This window comes from Pseudorca crassidens, chromosome 3, assembly GCF_039906515.1.
Source record: "Pseudorca crassidens isolate mPseCra1 chromosome 3, mPseCra1.hap1, whole genome shotgun sequence".
Taxonomy (NCBI): Eukaryota; Metazoa; Chordata; class Mammalia; order Artiodactyla; family Delphinidae; genus Pseudorca; species Pseudorca crassidens.
The window spans coordinates 165,104,044-165,125,372 of NC_090298.1; the positions used below are offsets into that span (position 1 = coordinate 165,104,044).

Below are 21,329 nucleotides of genomic sequence, written 5' to 3' on the forward strand. Positions count from 1 at the left end.
GCAGCCCAGGCCCAGCTGAGGGAGTCGGACCTTCAGCCACCAGCCCCTCCGTGTCACATGGGGGCGTCGTCGGCCTTCAGAGCTGAGCAGGGGTGGGCGGGGGTCAAGAAAGAAATGCCAGTGGCGCCTCTGCTTCCTCCCGCTGAGCCCCTTCCTTCTTGCAGGTACTGTGAGTGTGGCCACAGGACCCAGACGGCCTGTGTTCACGCCCCACCTACTCCACTTAGTGTGTCACCAGGGCAGGTCTGAGTCCTCAGTTTTCTCATCTGTCAAGCGGGACTAACGGTGGGGCAGGGGTCAGGCCCAACACACGCATACAGGAAGCACTGCATCCCCGCACCCGCCACTACTACTGTTACTAGTCATTCACTCAACAAGCATGGGGCACCCCACCTCAGCCGAACCGTGAGACATGGCATCACCAGGAGACAAACCGACCCGAAGCTGTCGCCCTGACGTGGGGCAGCGGGACAGACACCCTGGTCCCATCACGAGGGGACAACAGACAGTGCCAGATCACACGGCAGTCTGCAAGACAACCTCCCTGGTTGCCTCAAAACGGCCAAAGTCAGGAAAGGCAAAAATTGCTGGGAAGTATTCCAGAGTGAAGGAGGCTAAAGAGACGTGACCATCAGATGCCAGGTGTGGTCCTGGACTGCAGCCTAATGAACACTGTTCAACAGCTACAAAGGCCAAGTGGGGAAATGTGTGGGCTGCAGGAGCCATAACTTCAAATGATCTGGATGTGACAGGAGCATTATTCTGCAGAAGAATGTTCGTATTATTGAAAGATACACATGGAAGGAAAGGGAATTGTTGTGATGTCTGCAACTTGCTTTCAAGTGGTTCACCAAATCAACAACAAAGACAAAATATATTTATAGAGAGAAGCGTGAGTACAAATGTGCGAAGTGTTCCCAATCACCCTCATAACAGCCAAAACAATCTTGAAAAACAAAACCAAAGCTGGAAGACTCACACTCCCCGATTTCAAAACGCACTACGAAGGTACGGTAATCAAAACAGAATAGCATTGGCAAATGGAGAGACATATACATCAATAGAATTAGAGTCCAGAATAAACCCTATGTTTATAGTCAATTGATTTTTTTGTTTGTTTGTTTTTTATTTTTTGGCCATGCCTCATGTGGGCCATGGCTCACGGGCCCAGCCGCTCCACGGCATGTGGGATCTTCGTTCCCCGACCAGGGATCGAACCCATGCCCCCTGCCTTGGAAGCACAGATTCTTAAACACTGGACCGCCAGGGAAGTCCCGTATAGCCCACTGATTTTTAACAAGTGTCCTGAGAACATTCAAGGGGCAGAAAATAGTCTCTTCAACAAATGGTGCTGGGAGAGCTGGGTCTCCCTGTACAAAAGAATGAAGCTGGACTCCTACCCTCACACCATATATAAAACCTGACTCAAATTAATCGATGACCTAAACATAAGAGTGAAAACTATAAAACTCCTAGGAGAGAACAGAGGGGTAAATCTCTGAAACCTTGGTGGCAATGGATTCCTAGATATGACACCAAAAGCAAGAGTATCAAAAGAAAAACTACATAAACTGGACTTCATCAAAATTATAAACTTTTTGGGGAATTCCCTGGCGGTCCAGTGGTTAAGACTCGGTGCTTTCACTGCCAGGGGCCCAGGTTTGCTCCCTGGTTGGGGAACTAAGATCCTGAGAGCCATGCAGCATGGCCAAAAAAAAAAAAAATTTTTAAATAAACTTTTTGCATCAAAGGACAGTATCAAAAAAGCGAAACGGGGGCTTCCCTGGTGGTGCAGTGGTTGAGAGTCCGCCTGCCGATGCAGGGGACACGGGTTTGTGCCCCGGTCCGGGATGATCCCACATGCTGCGGAGCGGCTGGGCCCGTGAGCCATGGCCGCTGGGCCTGCGCGTCCGGAGCCTGTGCTCCGCAACGGGAGAGGCCACAACAGTGAGAGGCCCACATACCACACACACACACAAAAAAGCGAAACGACAACCTACAGAATGGAAGAAGATATTTACAAATCATATACCTGATAAGGATCTATTGTCCAGAATATATAAAGAACTCTTAACAACAAAAATATAACCCAATTCAAAAACGGGCAAAGGACTTGAAGAGATGTTTCTCCAAAGGTATACAAATGACCAGCATGTGAAAAGGTGCACGTCATCAGGGACCTGCAACTCAAAACCACAATTAGATACCACTGCACACCCAGCAGGACGGCTGTAATTTTAAACAAAAAAGGGGGAAATAACACGTGTTGGCAAGAAATTGAATCCCTCAGACCCTGCTGGTGGGAACTTAAAATGGTACAGCCGCACAGAATTACCATTTGACTCAGCGATCCCACTCGTTAGGTATATACCCCAAAGAATTGAAAGCTGGTATTCAAATGAATACTTGATGCAAATATTCAAAGTGTTACTATTCAAAACAGCCGAAAAGTAGAAACAACTCAGATGTCCATCAACTGATGACTGGATGAACAAAATGTGGTCCATCCATACAATGGGCTATCACTCAGCCATAAAAAGAAATAAGGTCCCAACCCACGGAGGAGCCTCAGAAACATTGTGCTGAGTGACGGAAGCCAGACAGAAAAGCTCACAGGTATATGATCCCATATATATGGAACATCCAGAACCAGTAAGTTCATAGAGACCGAAAGCAAAATTCGTGGTTGCCAGGGGCTGAGGGTGGGAGAATGGGGAATGACTGCTTAATGGAAACAAGGTTTTTCTCTTTGGATGATGAAAATATTTTGGAAATAGAGGTGATGGTTACCTGATACTGTGAGTGCACTAAATGCAACTCAATTGTTTTACGCTATGTGAACTTTATCTCAATAGAACAAGAAAAATGTTCCCAATGGGTGAATCTGGATGTGAAGGGCCTACAGGTGTCCGCTGAGCCCCTTGCTCTCGCCTTGTTTAGTGTGAGCCCTAAGCCTGGGCTACAGCCTGGAGGAGGCTCCTGGGGCCACAGCCTGGGTTTCTGCCAGATGACCTCCCACCTCTGGAGCCAGGTACCCCTCCTGGAGGGAGCGGGGAGCAGGGCACAGGCAGCCTCCTGACAGCGGGCAGGAGGGAAGAACGGATTGGGAGGCCAGCCCCAGGCTCACAGCCACGCCGCACCCACAGGGGACCCAAGACGAGGTGCTCCCAAGTCCAGCTATAAATGGGTCTCAGGAAGGGACCCGAAACCTTGACGTGGTACCCATGCCCACTCCTGGGGCAGAAAATAAAGCCGATCTGTCAGCTACTCCTGTGTGGCAGCGAGCAGACCAGGGAGGGCCTGTTTACAAAGCAGCCTGGCAACCTGACCAGCTGCCCTAGGCAGCCCCTGCAACCTGGCGCCAGGCAGGCGACCACAGGGACCTGTGGCTAAGGGAAGCTTGGCCGCATCCAGAGGCTCGGGCCAGGGAAGCCAGGGCTAAGGGCAACCTGAACTGTCCCATCACAGGTGGGACCACCAAAGCCCATGGTGTCAGCATTTTGTATAAGTCACAGCTATACACCCACAGGCCTGTCCCTGGCACACAGGGGATGCCAGGTAAATATATGACAAACCAAAAAATAATTTCAAAAAGCCGGACCAGGCGCCTACCTCTTTTGAAGTCTCAGGAGAAGTCCAAGCTCTCGGACTGGCAGTCAAGGACCTCCCCTCCCCAGCCCCTTCCCATGGCCACGCTCAGTGCCCCAGTCCCCAGTGGGCAGGGCTCTGCACCTTTGGTCGATCGCTGTTCCCCTCCCCGCCCCCTCACTGAGAGGGGGCCCCCAGGACAGTGGGCAGAAGTGGTGGCGCTGGGTCTATCCCAGCCAGGTGGTGAAGCCTGCCTCCTGGGCCCCGGGGGAGGGGTTCCTGGGAGAGGGCTTCTCCCCCCAGGAAAGGGGCCCGGAGCCCACAGGGCCCAGACCCAGCAGTGGGCATGTGGTGCAAGAGGCAGAACTGCTCTGTGCCCTGCCTCCAGAAACGAAGCCAGAAAGCGCCACCCTGGTCACACCAGCCGGCACATTCGGGGGCTGTTGCATGTACGCGGCCCCGGAGAGGTGGGGACAGAAGTGGGAGAGGGGCTGGCAGACTGCCGCGTCGCTCTAACTGGGGGTGACCACAAAGGGGGCTGCAGACCAGGAGGCTGTGCTGGGTTCCCCCCGCAGCCAGGTCGGGCAGAGCCGGTGTCCCTCTTCCCTGAAGTGATGGGACGGGAGGGCTGAGCGGTGAACAGGCTCCGCAGAGGCTCACCCAAGACGGGCTCTGAACGGGAAACGAACTCGGCCCAAGGAGTATTAGTCATGCCGCAGCCATCACAAACGTGTCCACCCTGCTCCTGGACCCGGCCTGCCACCCCGGGCTGGCGTCCCAGCCACCACACTGCAGTCTGTCCCGCCCAGGCTCTGGGGCCAGGGGACGAGGGGCCGGAATAGCCAGGGACAAATCCACAGGCAATGCAGCACTCAGGGTGCAGCGGGGGGAGCTAGGAAAACCACCCCACCTGTCTTGCTCCCTGGGGAGCAAGGCCCCTGAATATCCAAGTCACAAACACTGAGCTTCCACAGGCGGCGTGGCCCAGCACCCACCCACTCACACCCTGCTAAGACTACGATGGGGCTGGGAGGCCAGACTGTGAGTAATAACTTCCCAGGTGCCAGGCTCTGTTCCTGCACTATCCACGGACCCCTCACAGCACCCCTGTATCTACTGCTACCACCCCCACTGGCTCCGATGAGAAAAGGGGGCTCAGACAGGTTAGGTATCTCGCTCAAGGTCACAGGGCGAGGGGCTGAGCCGACTGGCTCCAGGTCTGTGCTCCTAGCCAGTGTGTGCACCACCCCTCTGGGCTTCTTTCTGTAAAGGACCAGAAAATAGATATTTTCAGCTTTTCAGGCCATTTAATCTCTGCTACTGTGACTCAACTCCACTGCAGAAAATATGTAAAGGAACGTGGCTATGTGCCAATAAAACTTTATTACAAACCCGGCAGTGGCGTGAGAGGAGACACCCTCCCCATCCCAGAGGGGGTGAGGAGAGCCAGGCGGCCAGAGTGACGAGGATCCCCAGGTGCTGGGCACTGAGGCCAGGGGCACAGGGGCACTGTGGGAGGTTAGAGATGGCACCTGACCAGCCAGGGAAAGAGAATGGGGACAAATGCTCCAGCGAGAGGAAACAGCATGTGGGAAAGCAGAGAGGAAGGGGGGTGGTAATACGGTGACCTATAATACGTATGTTATTTGGTCCTTGTTCCTGGCACAGAGCTCCTAAAACTCTTGGAGTTTCCCAAGTGATAAGAGCGATAAAGGTGTCTTTTATGATTCATGTGAAGCCCCCTTCAACCACCCCAGGATACAGAACTTAGAAAGGCATATGGGGACCAACCAAGTAATTAGAGGGTTGGAACTTTCAGTGCCCCCCTCCTCAGCCTCCAAAAAACCCCAAAAGGACAGGGTTCAGGAGAGCTTCCAGGTTGGTGAGCACGTGGAGGTGCTGGGAGGTTGGCGCCCCCGAAAAGGGCACGGAAGCCCTGCACTGCTTCCCACACGCCTCGCCCTGTTCAGCTCTTCCATCTGGCTGTTCCTGAGTTGCATCTTTCTGTATTAACCAGTCATCTAGTAAGTAAACTGTTTTCCTGAGCTCTGCGGGAGCAAATTAATCGAACCTGAGGAAGAGGTCCTAGGAACCTCTGATTTATAGCAGGTTGATGGGAAGCACTGATGACCCAAGCCGAACTTGCGACTGGCATCTGAAGTGGGGTGTATACAGTCTTGTAGGACTGAGCCCTCAACCTGTGGGATCTGACACTACCTCCAGGTAGACAGTTTCAGAATTGAGTTGAATTGTCAGACAGCCGGATGGTGTTGGAGAATTGCTGGGTGTGTGGGGACACCTGCCCAACACCTGGGGATCAGAAGTGTTCAGTGTGAGTGCTGAGATCAGGGGACACACACAGGCGCAGTGTTTTTCCTTGCAGGGGCCCAGCAGGGAGAATGGGGGCGACTGGGACTTCCTGGCTGCAGCCCAGAGAGGTTGCAGAGGCTCCCAGGCAAGACGGGCGATTTGTAGAAGGCTGTGGCAGAGGTGAGAGAGGCCCCGGTGGACCTGGGGCTCAGAAGTCTGGCTCCCCCAGAGCCACGGGCAGTACCGAGAGGGACCCCGTGCCGAGAGAGGGCCAGGGCTGGAGGGCAGCTGCCGTCCCGGCAGGAGACGACGGAGGCTGGGAAGCAGGCGGCTCTCGGGGACAGGCTGCCTGCCCCCACCCAGCACAGCGCCACCCGATGTCCCTCCCAGTCGGTTCCCTGGACAGCACCGTGGGACCCAGGGCAGCAGAATCTGGCAGACACTGAGGCACAGGGGCTCCCCAGTCCCAGGCCTGAAGGCAACACCCTGCTCCCCACCCTCACTCCTGGGCCCAAAGCGGGGCCCGGCACCCAGGAGGGCCTCAAAAGAGCTGGCGGCCTCAGGGAGGGGTAGGCATCCTCTCTCAGGGACACTGACCAGAAGACCCCGGGGGACGTGCTCAGCCTCCAGGCATGTCCCAGTCACAGCATCTAACGCGGCTGATTTGCTGTGTTCTCCTCCCTGCTTGCACCCCTCAGTGGTTCCCCGGAGCCCTCTGGAACAAGTCCAAACTCCTTATGGGGCTCGTGAGCCCCTGCTAACACGGACGACCTCAACGGAGCCCCTCCACCGCCCTGTCAAGCCACGCTGACCTCACCACCCTCCAGACCATGGGCAGAAGGCCTTCTCTCCAGCCTCCGTGGCTCCGCAGACCCTCCCTGGCACCCTGCCTCTCTTCCCCTGCATCCCTGTCACCTCCTCCAGGTGGAGGAAGACCAGGAAGGTTCTCCAGCACTTCCTGGACGAGCCCTGATCACAGGCTGACTCCTTATTGAATCCAGGGCTCCGCACGTGGCTGGCCCAGTGCCCAGCCCAGCACCTGGGCATGCTGACCTGCACGGCCCCCACCCCGGGGCCTGGGGTCAGGGAGACTGGGCCCCTTCCCTACATGCAGGAGGCAGCCAGAATGGGGGTCCACTTGCCCAGGCCGAGGGCGTGTGTGGCCTGGGGAAGGTCACTTAACTACTGGAAGACGCTGGGCACTGGGCAGCCCCACGGTAACCTCTGCCCTCTCTCCCCTTCCCCTTTGCTCTGGAACAAGCAGGGGGTCCTTGAGCCCTTCAGGCTGGACAGACCTGTGTCAGAGGGACCCAGTGGAATGGAGATAAATGCCTGGAGTCAAGCTCTCTCCTCCCGTAGAACCTTCCATCCTCGTGTGAGATGAGACCATCTCTTTGCCTCTTGGACAACAGAGAGGTGGAGGGCAAGACGGGAGAGCAGCCACCAGCTCAGGGGGAAAAGAAAAGCAACCAACCCAAAAAAGGGCCACATTTCAAGTCCTTGCCTTTCTAGCAGAAAAACTATTACAGCCACAAGCAAGGCATAATTAAAGCTATTTACCTTGGCAGACTTGGGGGTGGGGGGACGCCTGTCCATATGTGAGGTCTTTTATTAAATCACCTCCTACTGCCAAATAAAACGCAGGCTGTTCACCTTCCAGAGGAAAATATTCCACAGGAGAGAGGAGGGTTGGGTGAAGAGGAGGACGAGGCGTGGAGAAATCAGGGTGCTCTCCTCGGCCCACCCTCTGCTCGGGGCCATCGGCTCACTGGGTGGCTCGGCCTGCAGCCCACTCGGTGCCAAGCACGGGCACGAGGGCACCACAGTGAACAGGCCAGCCAAGTCCTGCCTTCCCACGCTCCCGGGCACCACAGGAAGGCAGGTGACACCAGTGAGAAGGCCGGGTAAGAGGGGCTGGAGGGACTCGGGGGTCTGATACGCACGATGCCCTGTGCAATACAGATTGCAGGCTGCCTAGGCGGCGACATCCAGGCCGAGCCAGGTCCCGGGGGGATGCAGGGCTCGCCTTCCTCAAAGGGCCTCCCGTCTTCCAGAGGCACCAGGCCCCACTGCCCCGCTTCCGCAGCAGGGAAGGCCAGGAGGGCAGTGGTCAAAATGAATGGGCATCCAGGGAGACCTGGGCTCAGGGCCAACCGTGCCGCCCTCCAGATGTGACTGCGGGCCTCAGTCTCCTCATCTGTCCAAAGGTGATCGTGGCACAGCCTGCAGGGTGAGAGGACACAGCCCACTTGGAGGGCCCCACCACCTGCCTTCACCCCGAACCTCAGGAGCCCCATCTGTGCAATGGGGATAAAGTGAGGATAAAACCCTCCCTGCCGTGAGGATTCCATGAGATAAGGGAGGCATTAGTAAGTGTCCTATGCACTGCATAATCAAGAGCAGCCATGGTTACGGTCTCGGAAGAGAATCCCACCCCGGGGAATCCTAGCCCGGCTTGGCCTCCCTCTCTGGCTGTAACCTAAGCCGGCTGCTCCAGTGCTGTCCTCGCAGACGCTCCGAGCAGCTGCTGCCGCACTGCCCAGCCCTGGGGTATTTGAGAACCATGAGGTCACCCTGGGCTCCTCTGGCCTGGCCCTGTCCCGGGGTGAATCCCAACCCCTCCCCCAAGCACCCCGGCGCACTGGGCCAGCCCCCATCTGGGCATCTCTGTCAAAGACTTCTGACCCAGAAGTCCCCTTGCGGGGCCTTATCCTACAGTTCTACTTCTGAATGTCTGCACGGATACACCTAGATACAGCACTGTCCAAAGCAGCAGAAAACCTAAAGAGCCACTGAATGAGTGAAGGAAGGTACAGACGATGGAAAGGCATAGATGTCTGTCTGCAGACGCTGACATGTTAAGATGACCAAGCCGCACTGTTAGGGGCAGAGGGTGTAAAATACACACACACCACAGGTGCAAAAATGAGCGGGGGGCCGGGGAGGGGGAGGGGCCAGGCGTGCTGCCTGCCTGGGGCTTGTCTAGAAAGAAACACCACGAAATGACTGCATGGTTTAAACCTGCAGAACCTTGAGCTCAGTGGGTTCCTGGGGAGATGTGTGCACGCGAGCCCGTGTGTGCCTGAAACACCGCGCAGCAAGGGCGCACCAGAAGACGAGCGGCGGCGCGGGGGGCAGGCCAGGATCAGGCAGGACGAAGAGACGGGCTTTTCATGTTACACCCTCCTGAGCGGTTTGAATTTCTACCACGTTCCTGAAGGATAAGCAGACAAAAGGCAATCGTGACAGCGGGGGAGGCCTGGTGCCCACTCAAGTCGCCTGGGCCCTCTCCGAAGTGAGCAGGTCAGACCCTGCTGGTATGGGGGGAGGGTAGTGGGAATGGCTCTGATCCCTCCTCTGCAGCCTCAGGTCCTGTGACCCAAGTGACCTCTAGGGCTGGAGGATGGAGGACACTGGCTTCTCAGCCGGTGACCGTCTTGCCTAGCACAGGCCTGCACCCAACCCTCCCCCCCTTACTGGGTGTGATGGAGGCGAAGCAGCAGGCGGGGCCAGGCTGGGGTGCCCGGGGCCACTAGAGACTTGGGTTTCCTGAAGCCTCCCTGCCAGGGAGGCCACGGCACGTGCAGATCCCAGAACTCCAGCTTTGGAGTCCGTTAGACCCAGCTTTGAATCTGGGCTCTGCCACCTGGGGCTCCACCCCCCACCCCCCACCTTTCAGGTCGAGGAAAATAAAATAATAATGCATCGCTCAGCACCGTCATGAGGACCAACACACCCTGTGCCCAGCCCAAGACCCACAGGCACATAGCAGGGGTTCTGAGCACAAAACATCCACCTCGGGGCCCCATATCCCCATGGCACTCTGACCAGACGCAAAGACTGGAGAGAAGGAATCCCAGAGAGAATTCTGGACACAAGGCCACACTGGGCCCAGACCAGGCATCTGGCCACTGGACCAGCCCGACTGGGCACCCAGCCAGGCTTGGTGCAGGCCACTCAGACCCAGAGCAGCCATCTGGCCGAGGCTGAGAGGCACCAGCTTCATGCCGTGATTGGAGGAGTCTTGCTCCTAGGTTTCCGAGGTGCCAGCTTGGGTCTTTAGGCCACGTCAAAGTGGCCTCGTGTGAAGGCTGACCACCGGTGTTGGCTGAACAGGAGGTTACCTCCCTGGGAGGAGATAAGTTAGGGGGCCCTTTGCTCTATGGGCAACGTTTTATCTCTTAAGGTGGCAGTGACTGCTCTTGGTGTTGGCTGTATTCTCCTTCATTCTTCGAAAATATTTCACAATATAATAGCCACCCACCTCTGCTGGCCCGCCCCTTGTCACCTCTCCCCGCCTTCCAGTGGGGCTGACCACAGGCTGGAGAAGAGGCCCCGCACTGGAGACACCCAAACCTCCTAAGTCAGCTCTGGCTTCAGGGGGTCAGGGGCCGGGGAGGGGGTGTCAGCAGGGACTCCTCTCAAAGGGCTGGTCCGTGGGGGCCGGGGGGCGATATCTGCCTTTAGGGGTTGGAGGCTTTGGTCCTGCAGGCCTGGTCTGGAGGGGCCCAAAGATGAGTCTAACTGTGGGGTGTGTGGAAGGGCAACCCCAAGAGAAGAAGGACCAAAGAAAGGGCTTGGCTTTTCTGAAAAGAATACTAGGGGCTCCGACTGGGCAGGAGCCATTACATGCAAATGTCTGCCCCCTCCGTGCTAATCAGCCTGCAGCCCTGGGCTTTGTGAGCTACAAAAGGAACAGCAGATGTGCGCCTGTTCCTTGGCCCATGAAAGCACGGGGGCTTAGCGGATAACTGGGGGCGGGGGGGGCGGGGGTGGAGGCAACTAAACCAGCAGCCCAGCCCCTCACTCCATGCGCTGGGCTGCCGGCCTCCTCTGCCAGCCTCCTCTGCTGGGCCTTTCTTCTCTGGCCATGACTTTGAAGCTGTTGCTATATGTGGTACCAGGCAAACACCTAACGCAGTGCAGTAGCTCAGCTAATGCTCCCACCCACCTGCCTGGGCACACTTAGCTCACTTTCAAGAGGGGAAACCAAGGCACAGAGAACTGACATGCTGGGAGCGGCTCAGCCTGGGGACTCAGCAGCTCATGAAAGAGAGCCGAACCCCATCCCAGCCTCTGGGAGGAGAGTTGGCCCTGGGGGGCTGTGGGGACCACGCTCAAGGCCCTGGGAAGGACATGGGCCCTGGGCCCGGGCAGAGCCAGGCCTGGCTGGTTGACCATGGCTGGCAGGCACCGTCCCCCTGAGCCCGCTGGAGCCTGCCTCCTAGGGCTGGAAGGGATCACTGAGGGCGGCCACCACCTGTGCCAGCAGGAGCTGGGCTGGCAGTGCTCCGTGAGGACGGAGGTGGGCGGGCGAGCTCTGTCAAGGGCAGCTGCAGGACCCCCTCAGAGCGGCTGGTACGCTCCACGCTCTGGCTCCCGCAGCTGCCGGGGACGCTGCGCCAGCATAGGCAGCTGAGCCAGTCGCTGTCTGGGGAACTCAAACATGTCCCTCCTCTGGCCAGCTGAGGGGCCTCAACCCTCAGGTCAGGGTGGCTCCAGGGAGGCCAAACCGGAAGAGGCCGGAGGACGGGGCAGAGGCAGCCTCGGCGGCGGAGTGATGGAGGAAACCAGCTCAGGGGGCTGAGGCCCACTTGCAGTCCCAGTGGAGGGCCCATCGACAAAGAAAAAGGTGAAACAGGATGTCCTGGGGCCTCACGGCTGCCGGAAGGGCCTCCGCCAGGCCCCCGGAGCTCCGGGAGCCCCTCCAGCCTCAGAGAACAGGATGTTTGAGGTAGGAGGGCCCCTTCCCGCCCACCCGAGGCTGCCTCACCAGATGTTGACTCCAGATGTGGCCCAGGCGAGAGGGGACAGAGGCTGCCTGACACCATGACGGAATCGGCAACGAGGCAGGAATGAGGAAAGACTGGCTTCAGGCTCCAGAAGAATCCACCGGGGCCACTGCCCCGACACAGGACAGAAACCACAAGGGCCAGGTGCTACCTCTCCTTTACGGCATTGACTCCTCACCTGCGCCCAAGGGGTGGCAGGGCTGAGTCGAGACGTCAGGGCCAAAGCTGGGTTGGCATCCGACTGCCGCCCACCACTGAGTGCCTCAGTTTCCTCCCTTAGGAAACGGGGATGAGCTGTGGCTCCGGTGGCTCCCCAAGGGTCTGTTCTGACGGCGAGGCAAGTCAGTGAACATAAAGTGCCTGGCACGGCGCCCGCCCGCCACATGTTTGGGCTCAGCCCACGTCAGCCACGGTAGGGCCTCAAAGCGGCAATAGGCAGGGCACGGGGGTGGCGTGGCGGTGGAAGGGAGTCAAGGCCAGGTGACCCGTCAGCATCCCCCACCCAGGGCTCATCCATCCCTAGGGACGCCAACCTCCGGTCACACAGAGGGCTCAGAGCAGAGCCAGGCTGTGCGGAGGTGGCCTCCAGGACACACAACAGAAGTCTGGGAGCCCCAGCCTGCCTTTGCTTTCCCCTCCAGCTCAGAGAAGAATGTGGCAAGCTCCTGGAATGTCCCTCTTGGGTCTGCAGGACGCCCCCCAGTCTGCCTTTGATTGTATTTACTCACGTGCCCCCTGTGGGGGGATTAAAAGAGCATCCTTTTTTCATTAGAGCACGGATCTGCCAGGGTCCCTGCGGCCGACCCGGCCAGAATCTCACCAGTTCCTGTGTTGTCAGGCAGGTTTCTACACACAAAACCGTTACACGAGTAACACATCCAGCCAAAAGGAACCCCAGCCACGGGAACACAATTCGCGGGGGAGCAAATACGCCAAACAATCTTAAAGGAAAACAGCTCAGACCCGCTCTTACCGAAGCTGTGGGCGATGAATCAATTGAAAGAGACAGACAAAAAGAGGGAAGCAAAGGGGTTCTCCTCTCACTACGCAAGGAATGGGGGGTGGTAGGAGACGGAGCACACCCGCCGGCCCCCCCCCACCCCGCCCCACCAGTCTGGACCTGTTTTCAAGTATGCACTGCCTGGCGTCAGGGGACAGACCCACCTGACCAAACAAAACCCACCCAGAGGCTGGGGGACAAGTTCTAGGTCTGGCTTTGGGTGGCGGTTACGTGGATGCACACACTGTCAAGTGCACCTAAGGACCAGGCGTCTGTGTGTGTTGATTAAACAACCATTAAAGTAAGTGATCTAAAGAATAACCACCAGGGGAGACGCACGAGGGCCACAGAGCCTCCATGTCCAACTCCTGCAGGCGTGGGTGAAGCCTGGTCTCAACTTCCTTCACAGAACTGGTTTTCAGGGAACAAAAGAGGTGGGTGTGGGAGAAGTCAGGGACTCGGGGTTCTTAAACCAAAGGTCGGAGCTGTGTAGCGTAACGAGCGTCAGGGCAAGTGCCATGGTTTCTCCGGGCAGACGTGAAGGGTGCCAACAGCCCTGGCCGGCACTGTTCCTGGGACCCCGAATCCTGAAGCTTCCCAAGCAAGTCCCGGAAGTGAGAAAACAGGAGGGTGAACGCACAGAGTGAGTCATTCGGGACCTGGAGGGGCTTGGGCAGGATCTCCAAGGCCACCTCCTTGTGCCCTTCCCAGCTCCTCCTGTACCTGTCTGGGGGTTTCACCATCACCTCTTCCAGACCACACAGCAGGTTTAGGAGACCAATGATATCTTACACCATGTCATTCACCTGCTGTGTGTGTGGGGCTAATACCAGCCCCCAAGACCACTCTCCATGCTCCAGGAAGAAACGAGCGAGAACTAGGGTCACTTGGCCAGGGTCACAAGGTCAAGTCAGATAAGGCTCCACGGCCTATGCTAATCATGACCTCCAGCTGCTTCTGACGCTTGAGAGGACTGCTGCAGACCAGGAGTGAGAAGGGCGGGCATTCCAACCCAGGAATGCAAAGCAGGCCCGTCCCTTGGCCTGGCCGAGAGACAGGGACCCAGGAGAGCAGGACTGACCCAGAGATACAGCAGACCCCAGCTAAGCCACTGCCCCCTGCCCCGGGACTTGCCTCCTTCCCACCTCAACTCTCTCCGGTTGGTGGCCTCCTGCCCCACTCTCTTCAGACTGGCTCCTGGGCCACTTCCCCCCCGCAACAATGAGAGGAGTTCTTACTCCGCCTTTTCTCTGCTCCCCGAAACTAGGAGCGTGCCTACAGTCCGAGCACAGGTGATCACCTGGCACCAGCCAAGCCCCTCAGTGGAACCTCCCCACCGACAAGGAAGCTGAGATCTGTGAGGCTGAGTCATTCGCCCAGGATCACCCTGCCAGGAAAGGACAGGGGACAGAACTGGGCTTGAGCCCAGACACAACCACAGGTGTCGCTTCCCTCCCCAACACTCTGGGAATAAACGCCAAGCCCCTTGCTGGGGCCCGGCCCTCCCCCTACGCACCCTGCTCCAGCCACACTGGCCCCTGGCTGTCCTTGGCCATGCGGGCCCACAGGCTCACTCCCCAGCAGCTCTTCCCGCCTGCTGAGCAGCAGACACTATTTTAAGCACTTTACTTCTATTAGCTCACAACTCATAACAACCCTCCAAGGTAGAGGATACCAAGATTCCCGTTTTACAGCCGAGGAAACTGAGGCACAGAGCAGTCATGCCGATGGTGAGGCACTGCCTCACCTGCGCTTCTCCTGGTGGCGTTAACGCCCCATTTTGAGCAGGGACCATCTGTGGCCAACCCCTTCCTGCCCCTCACTCTGAGCAGCCCCGCCCCGAGCACTCGCAAGCCTCAGTGCCTTTTACCTCCTCCAAGGCGCTGACCACTAGCGGGTGCCTGCTGACTTAATGCCTGTCACACACACCCCCCAAGACCCACAGGTGTGGGCCCACGTGCTTAACCCCAGCTCCTAAAACAGAACCTGGCACACAACGGATGCTCAGTAAAGTTCTGCTGTTTAAAGTTAGACAAATGGTAACGACCACAGTGCGACAGCAAGTCCACTCTGAATACGCTTCTGGTTGAAAGAATGAAAGTTCAGGTCTCCCCATTTTCAGAGAACTGCTGGTGGGCCCTGCTGTCCCGGGTCGCCCTCCCACTCTCCACCCAGCCTTCCCCAGACCTGCCATCTGCCTGGGTTCCCTCCCCCACCCCAGCCCTCGGATGGGGCTGCCCCTCCTGAAATCCAGTGACCTGCCCTTGGCATTCCTGCCTTTCAAAGTCACTCCCCCTGTCTGAGGACGGGACACACACACACACACACGCACACACACACACACACACGCACACGCACACACCGCTTCTCCCACTGACCATCCCTTACAAGCCAGGGGCATCCACTTCACTCCCCAATCTGCTGCTGAACTCAGTGGCTGTCAGCCTTTCTTGGGTCACAGATCCCTTTGAGGAGGATCAAAAGCAAGGGAGCCTCTCCCCCCAAAAATGCACAGAGAACCAACTACAGCGTCACAGCCACAGTCTACCAGGAGCACACAGACCTAATAGGCATTTTAGAAGTGTTGCCTCCGGCGAGGCTCCTCTGAGGTCCCAGCTATGGACTCTTGTTCCTCTACCCTTATGCAAGCGGCATATAATTTCAAGGGATCATGGGACAACCCCCTCCCAGGGGCCATCCAAGGACTTCGGGTTGAGAGCCTCAGCTCTGAGCTGCCTGAAGCCCCTCCCAGCCTCCACTCTCCATGGGAGCAGCCAAGTCTGGCCCAGGTCTGGCCCTCCAACCCCCCCTCCCCCCATCTGGGATGGGTATTTCTCCCGACGTCCTGGCAAACACACCACCTCCTCAGGTGCCTCCTCAGGCTCCCCAGGCAAGGAGCCTCGCCTGCCGCCAAGGGTTCTCTTGCCTCCCCCATTCTGCTAGATATGACCTGCTCCCAGAAGGCAGCACAGAATCACCTGAGTTCACACCATACTCCTCCTTCTGCCAAAAGGCCCTGCACGCCCACCTCACGCAGGCCCCCACACCTAATGCCTGTGCTTCCTGCCAGGTGCTGCTCACGACGCCGGCCACTTTCCACCCGTGATCTCACGTATGGGCCCAAACAACCCCAACGGGGGTACCGCGCCAGGCCCTTAGTCCCTGCCTGAAACACATGCAGCCCGGTGTGTTTCAGATTACAAACTCTTCAGATCTGAAGAAAGCTAACAAGGTTCAGATAACATGGATTATCCCCAGCAAACTATAGGAAACGTCCAGAACCGAGCACAGTCTTGCAGCCAAAAGCGGGAACGGTCATTCTAAACTGGATACCCAGAGATTACAGGGAGCCCCACATGGCAGCTCAGGGGGGAATTGTGCCCCAGTTTGGGTCAGGTTAGAGCTTGCGGTCAAATGAGTAAGAAGTTAGGTTTTCATACCTTTTAGACTTCCAAATTGCCAGTGAGGGCCTGTGGGCTACACAGGTGCAGGGAGAGGTGAGGAAGGGGAGGGGCTTCGGAGGTGGGCAGTGGGCGGGGCTCGGGACTGGAAGCCAGGTCAACTTGGACTGGGGTAACAAGCCCTCAGCTCCACGGGGCTCCAACTCAGCGGCCTAGAGAAAGGGATGGGGGACGAAGAAGGGTGTGGGCTAAGGGTAAGAAACATTTTCCCACCCCTGATGGAAACCTGGGTTCAGAGAAATGCCTCTCTATTTTAAGAAACAAACCACTGCACAGATCCCACATCCCGCAGAGCAACTAAACCCGTGCACCACAACTACTGCGCCTGCGCTCCAGAGCCCATGAGCCACAACTACTGAGTCTGCATGCCTTGAGCCCATGCTCCACAACAAGAGAATCCACTGCAATGAGAAGCCCGCGCACCGCAACGAAGAGTAGCCCCCACTCATCGCAACTAGAGAAAGCCTGCACACAGCAACAAAGACCCAACGCAGCCAGAAATGAAATTAAAAAAAAAGAAAAGAAAGGAGACAAAGTGCTGCGAGTGAGAGGGCAAATGGCTCCTGGTGCGAGGCCTGTGCTGCAAGCAGCAAGCAGGGAAGGGACTCTAGCCATGTGGGGTGCCTGCCCCTTCTGAAGGCAGCACTGCCATCCAACTCAGCCTCGGGGTGTGAAGGCCCAGGACTGCCAGCCTTTCTGCTTTTTCAGAAGTACAAAGCCAGATTTTGATGTGAAATCCTCTGATTTTTAAAATACTGGGAGTCTCCTTTTAACCACACAGTGGAGCTAACCCTGCAGGCAGGTCACTCACGACCCCTGGCCATGGGTCATGGCCTCTGCCATCTGCCCTTTGCCTTTGCCCTGGGCAGAATTCACCTTTTGTTCCATAACATGATTCCTGGCCTCTGACACGCTTCAGGGGCAGACTAAGGTGAAACTATTCGGTTACATTTCTGTTGCATTCTCTCGCCTGGAAGCTTCTGCAGGCTTCTCTCTCCTTGCTCCCGTCTACAGCGTAACCTGCTGCCAGAGTAATCTTCAGAAATACCATTCTTATCATGTTAGGCCCCCGTGAAAAATGGCAGGCCGCTCCTGACCGCATAAGGGAAAAGGCCCTGTCACTCGGGAAAGTGACCTGGGCCCAACCTTGTTACCCATCCTTTAGCTCCTCCAAGGGACCCTTTTGCTCCACACCAGGCTACTGTCCCCACCCCCCACTTGAGCATCTTTCCACAATCCAGGAGTATCCTTCCCAACACTGGTGGCTACATCCACATCCTACCTACTGTGGCCAAGGTGACTGTCTCCCAATGTCTGTTTCCCCTTTCTCCCACTGAAAGAGAAACCCCGAAATTAGCTGAGTACAGGGCTGCTCAGACTAAAGACTACATTTCCCAGGCTCCCTTGCAGCTAGTGGTGGCCATGTGACTGCATTCTAGCCAATGGGATGCAAGCAGAAGCACAGCCCTGGGAACCTTCCCTAACAGACACCTGGCAATGCTCTTGGCATCCTTTGTCCCCTTCTTTATCCTGCTGTCTGAAAACCAGGGTGTAATAGCTGGACTCCAGCCGCCATGTTGATCCATGATGACAAGACCCAAACCCCGGATGTGGGAGAGGGGTTAGCTGGAAGGACCTGGGTCCAAGGACGTCCTGGAGCAGAGCTTCCACACCAGCCCTGGTCTGCCAACCTCCAAGGCTTCAGGACGAAAGCACAAGAAATGAATTGCCATCTTGTTTAAGCCATTGCCACTTTGGGTTTCTGTTATGCACAGATAAACTGAATCCTGACCACCCTTTTCCACTGAACCACTCTGCAGTGAGCAGAGGGTCCAACAGCCGTGAACTCCAAAGCCAGCTCTGCTGCCTGCCAGCCATGTTATTTGGTCAAGCCCTTTCACCCCTGCTTTTCCAGCAGTAAAATGGGAGTGGTGTGCCGACCTCCCAGAACTGTTCTAAAGACCAGTGGTAACACACAGCAAGGGCCACACCTATTAGTCTAACTGACCCACACAGTCCAGAAAGTGTACTCTATCTGGCCTGAGCAATCAGGACACTTCACAATCAAAACAAACAGATCTACACAAAGAAGGGCTTTTCAGTTTCTCTTAAGCTGTGGCAGATCTGCCAACCCTGGCTGGGGCTGAGTCCCCAAGTCCCCCCTCCTCCTGCCTGTTTCATTCATTTATCCCAGGGGTCTGCAAGCTTTTTCTGTCATGGGCCAGTAAGTAAACATCTTAGGTTTTGCAGGACTCTATGGTCTTGGTTGAATATTCTTCCTTGGGTTGTTTTTTTCTTTTTAATCAACACTTCAAAAATGTACAAACCGGGACTTCCCTGGTGGCTCAGTGGTTAAGAATCCACCTGCAGGCTTCCCTGGTGGTGCAGTGGTTGAGAGTCCGCCTGCCGATGCAGGGGACACGGGTTCGTGCCCCGGTCCGGGAAGATCCCACATGCTGCGGAGCAGCTGGGCCTGTGAGCCATGGCTGCTGAGCCTGTGTGTCCGGAGCCTGTGCTCCGCAACGGGAGAGGCCACAACAGTGAGAGGCCCGCATACCGCAAAAAAAAAAAAAAAAAAAAAAAGAATCTGCCTGCCAATGCAGGGGACACGGGTTCGAGCCCTGGTCCGGGAAGATCCCACATGCCACGGAGCAACTAAGCCCGTGCACCACAACTACTGAGCCTGCACTCTACAGCCCGCAAGCCACAACTACTGAGCCCGTGCACCACAACTACTGGAGCCCACGCGCCTAGAGCCCGTGTTCCGCAACAGGAGAAGCCACCGCAATGAGAAGCCCGCGCACCGCAACGAAGAGTAGCCCCCGCTCGCCGCAATTAGAGAAAGCCCGGGCACAGCAACGAAGACCCAACACAGCCAAAAATTAATTAATTAATTAATTAATTATTTTTAAAATGTACAAACCGCCCTTAGCTATCACCGGTTAAAAAATTGGCCACAGGCCCGATCAGGTCCACGGGCCATAGCTTGCCCACAGGCCCTGCTTTATATTATTATCCTTTCCCCAGCTGCCCCCAAAGTCAAGCATTTGAGTCTGTCAACACTGGTTTAAGCAGGGCCTGGCACACAGTAAGTGCTCAATAAATGACTGCAGCCAGCAGCAACTAGCAGGCACCACTGAAACGTGAATGCCTTTTGGTGTAACTTTCTGGGTCTTCCCCCCAGCTTGACACTGAATGTCCTCAAGGCTGGGTGGAGGACAAACTCTTCCAAACCCTCTCACTACCACCCCCCTGCCGCAGCTACCGGGGGTGTGGGCTACCAGAAGGGTGACTGAAGGAAGTCACAGGGTCCTGATTCCAGAACAGCAGGTCATGCTTCACCTTGCTTTTACAGAGGGTTTTTCTCTGGGGTTTCCACCCCTGGCACGTCCCCCACGAACTGAAATTTAGCCCTTCAGAGCCAGCCCTGCCGTACATCCCTTCCTAGCCAATGCAGCGGGGACAGGTCAGAGGACTGAAAGAGAAAAGCAGCACAGTCAGCTCCAGAAAGGCTGCCACGGGGCTGAGGAACTGAGAGTCTGTTCTGCTCGCCGCCCCACCGCCCCACGATGGGCTTTCCGAGGAGCTGCCTCCCTGCAAGGGGATGGCAGCCCATGTCCAAGGGCTCCAGAGCCTGTGCCAAAGCTTCCTCAAGGCCCGGGAAGCCAGCAACTCTGCCCAAGGAAAACGGCCCAGTTTCGGTAGTTGCCATTTAGCCAATCTCATGGACGCGGGCCAGGTTGACATCAACTGGCAAGAAGGGGTGGGGAGGGAATTCCCTGGTGGTCCAGAGGTTAGGACTCTGCACTTTCACTGCCGGGGGCCCAGGTTCGAACCCTGGTCAGGGAACTAAGATCCTGCAAGCCACGAGGCCAAAAAAAAAAAAAAAAACAGAAGGGGTGGGGGGGGTCACCATTCACTGCAGGGTGACTGGGACAGGATCTTCCTCAGCTGTCCTCTTTCCCACAGGGAGGGGGCAAACGTCAAGGAAAGGGGCTGGCTGTCCTGCTACCCACACCCATCTCCCAGCCCTGCTGCCTGAGACAGAGGTGGCAGTCCAGGGGCCCCCCTCCCATCTGCTGGGGGTGCAAGGCAGCTGGGCAGCCCCACAGCATAAGGGACTCCCTCCTAGAAAAGCCAGCTCTTCACCATTCCACGCCAGTAGCACCACCACTGATAACATCTATAGACAGATCTACCCTTCACCGCCGGACACCCTGCTCCACAACCCCGTGCTGCACCTCCCCCACATGCCCGGGACCCCAGTGGCACTATTCCCATCGCAGGTGAGGAAACGGAAGACGTGTACAGGTGTCGCTACAGGGCTGCTACAGGCGAAATGGCTAGTTCAAGGCCGCGTAGTTGGTGACTCACACCAGTCACACTCCACGTTCAGGACCCTCAGCTCCCAGATGTGAGACACTGGGAGGTTCGGGCGGATGTCTCGGTCGACCGCCCACCCGCCCCCACCCCAGCTCCACCCACAGAGGCGAATGCCCGGGATCTGGAATCACCAGTGGCTCGCAGACCTCGCCTCACGAGGGACAGGTGAGCACAACAGGGTTCCTGAAGCCTTCTCACCTGGCCAAAGCATTCGGGTCCCAGAAGGGTCCAGGTTGGGAAATGCTGAAGCCAGGGACGAAGTTCATCCCGAAAGAAAGCCTAAAGCTCCCAGCAGCAGCGTGGTTCACCCCTAAGTCCCCCCAGTGGCTGGACCATCTCTGCCTTTTTCCAGGGGACCGTCAGCCAGCCCTCCACACCCAGCAGGCCGGGCCTGATCTTTGATCCAGGACTTTGCACTCCCCCGGCAGACTTCTGAGAAGTTCTTCCCTGGAGGCCCGTGCTCCCCAGGCGGAGCTGGCTCAGGAACCAGGGCTGCCCCGCCCTGAGCAGTAACCCGACCAACTCTGAGGCCATCACCAGGCCTTTACCGGAGCAGGTGCTGCTTCCAAAGAAGAAGTGTTCGTTCATAGAGCAAACACGCTGTGCCACAGTCCTGTCATCACCTCCATTCTACCGTCGAGGAAACTGAGGCACAGAGACCCACAACTACCCTCAGGGCACCAGTCTAGCCCACGTAGTGGATGCCCCCCAAAATATGTCCAAGCCCTAACCCCCGGAACCTATGGATATGACTTTACTTAGAAAAAGGGTCTTTACAGACATAATTAAGGATCT

General features: G+C 57.0%; 1 protein-coding gene and 1 non-coding gene across 5 annotated transcripts in view; one reads left to right on the forward strand and one right to left on the reverse strand.

Moving 5' to 3' along the window:
* CARM1 (coactivator associated arginine methyltransferase 1) overlaps window positions 1-21,329 on the reverse strand; it is a 41,593-nt gene that overhangs the window by 17,473 nt on the left and 2,791 nt on the right. The gene's annotated exons all lie outside the window — the stretch shown is intronic.
* TRNAE-UUC (transfer RNA glutamic acid (anticodon UUC)) lies at window positions 19,928-20,000 on the forward strand. Its single transcript has one exon. It is a non-coding gene; the product is annotated as a tRNA-Glu (tRNA).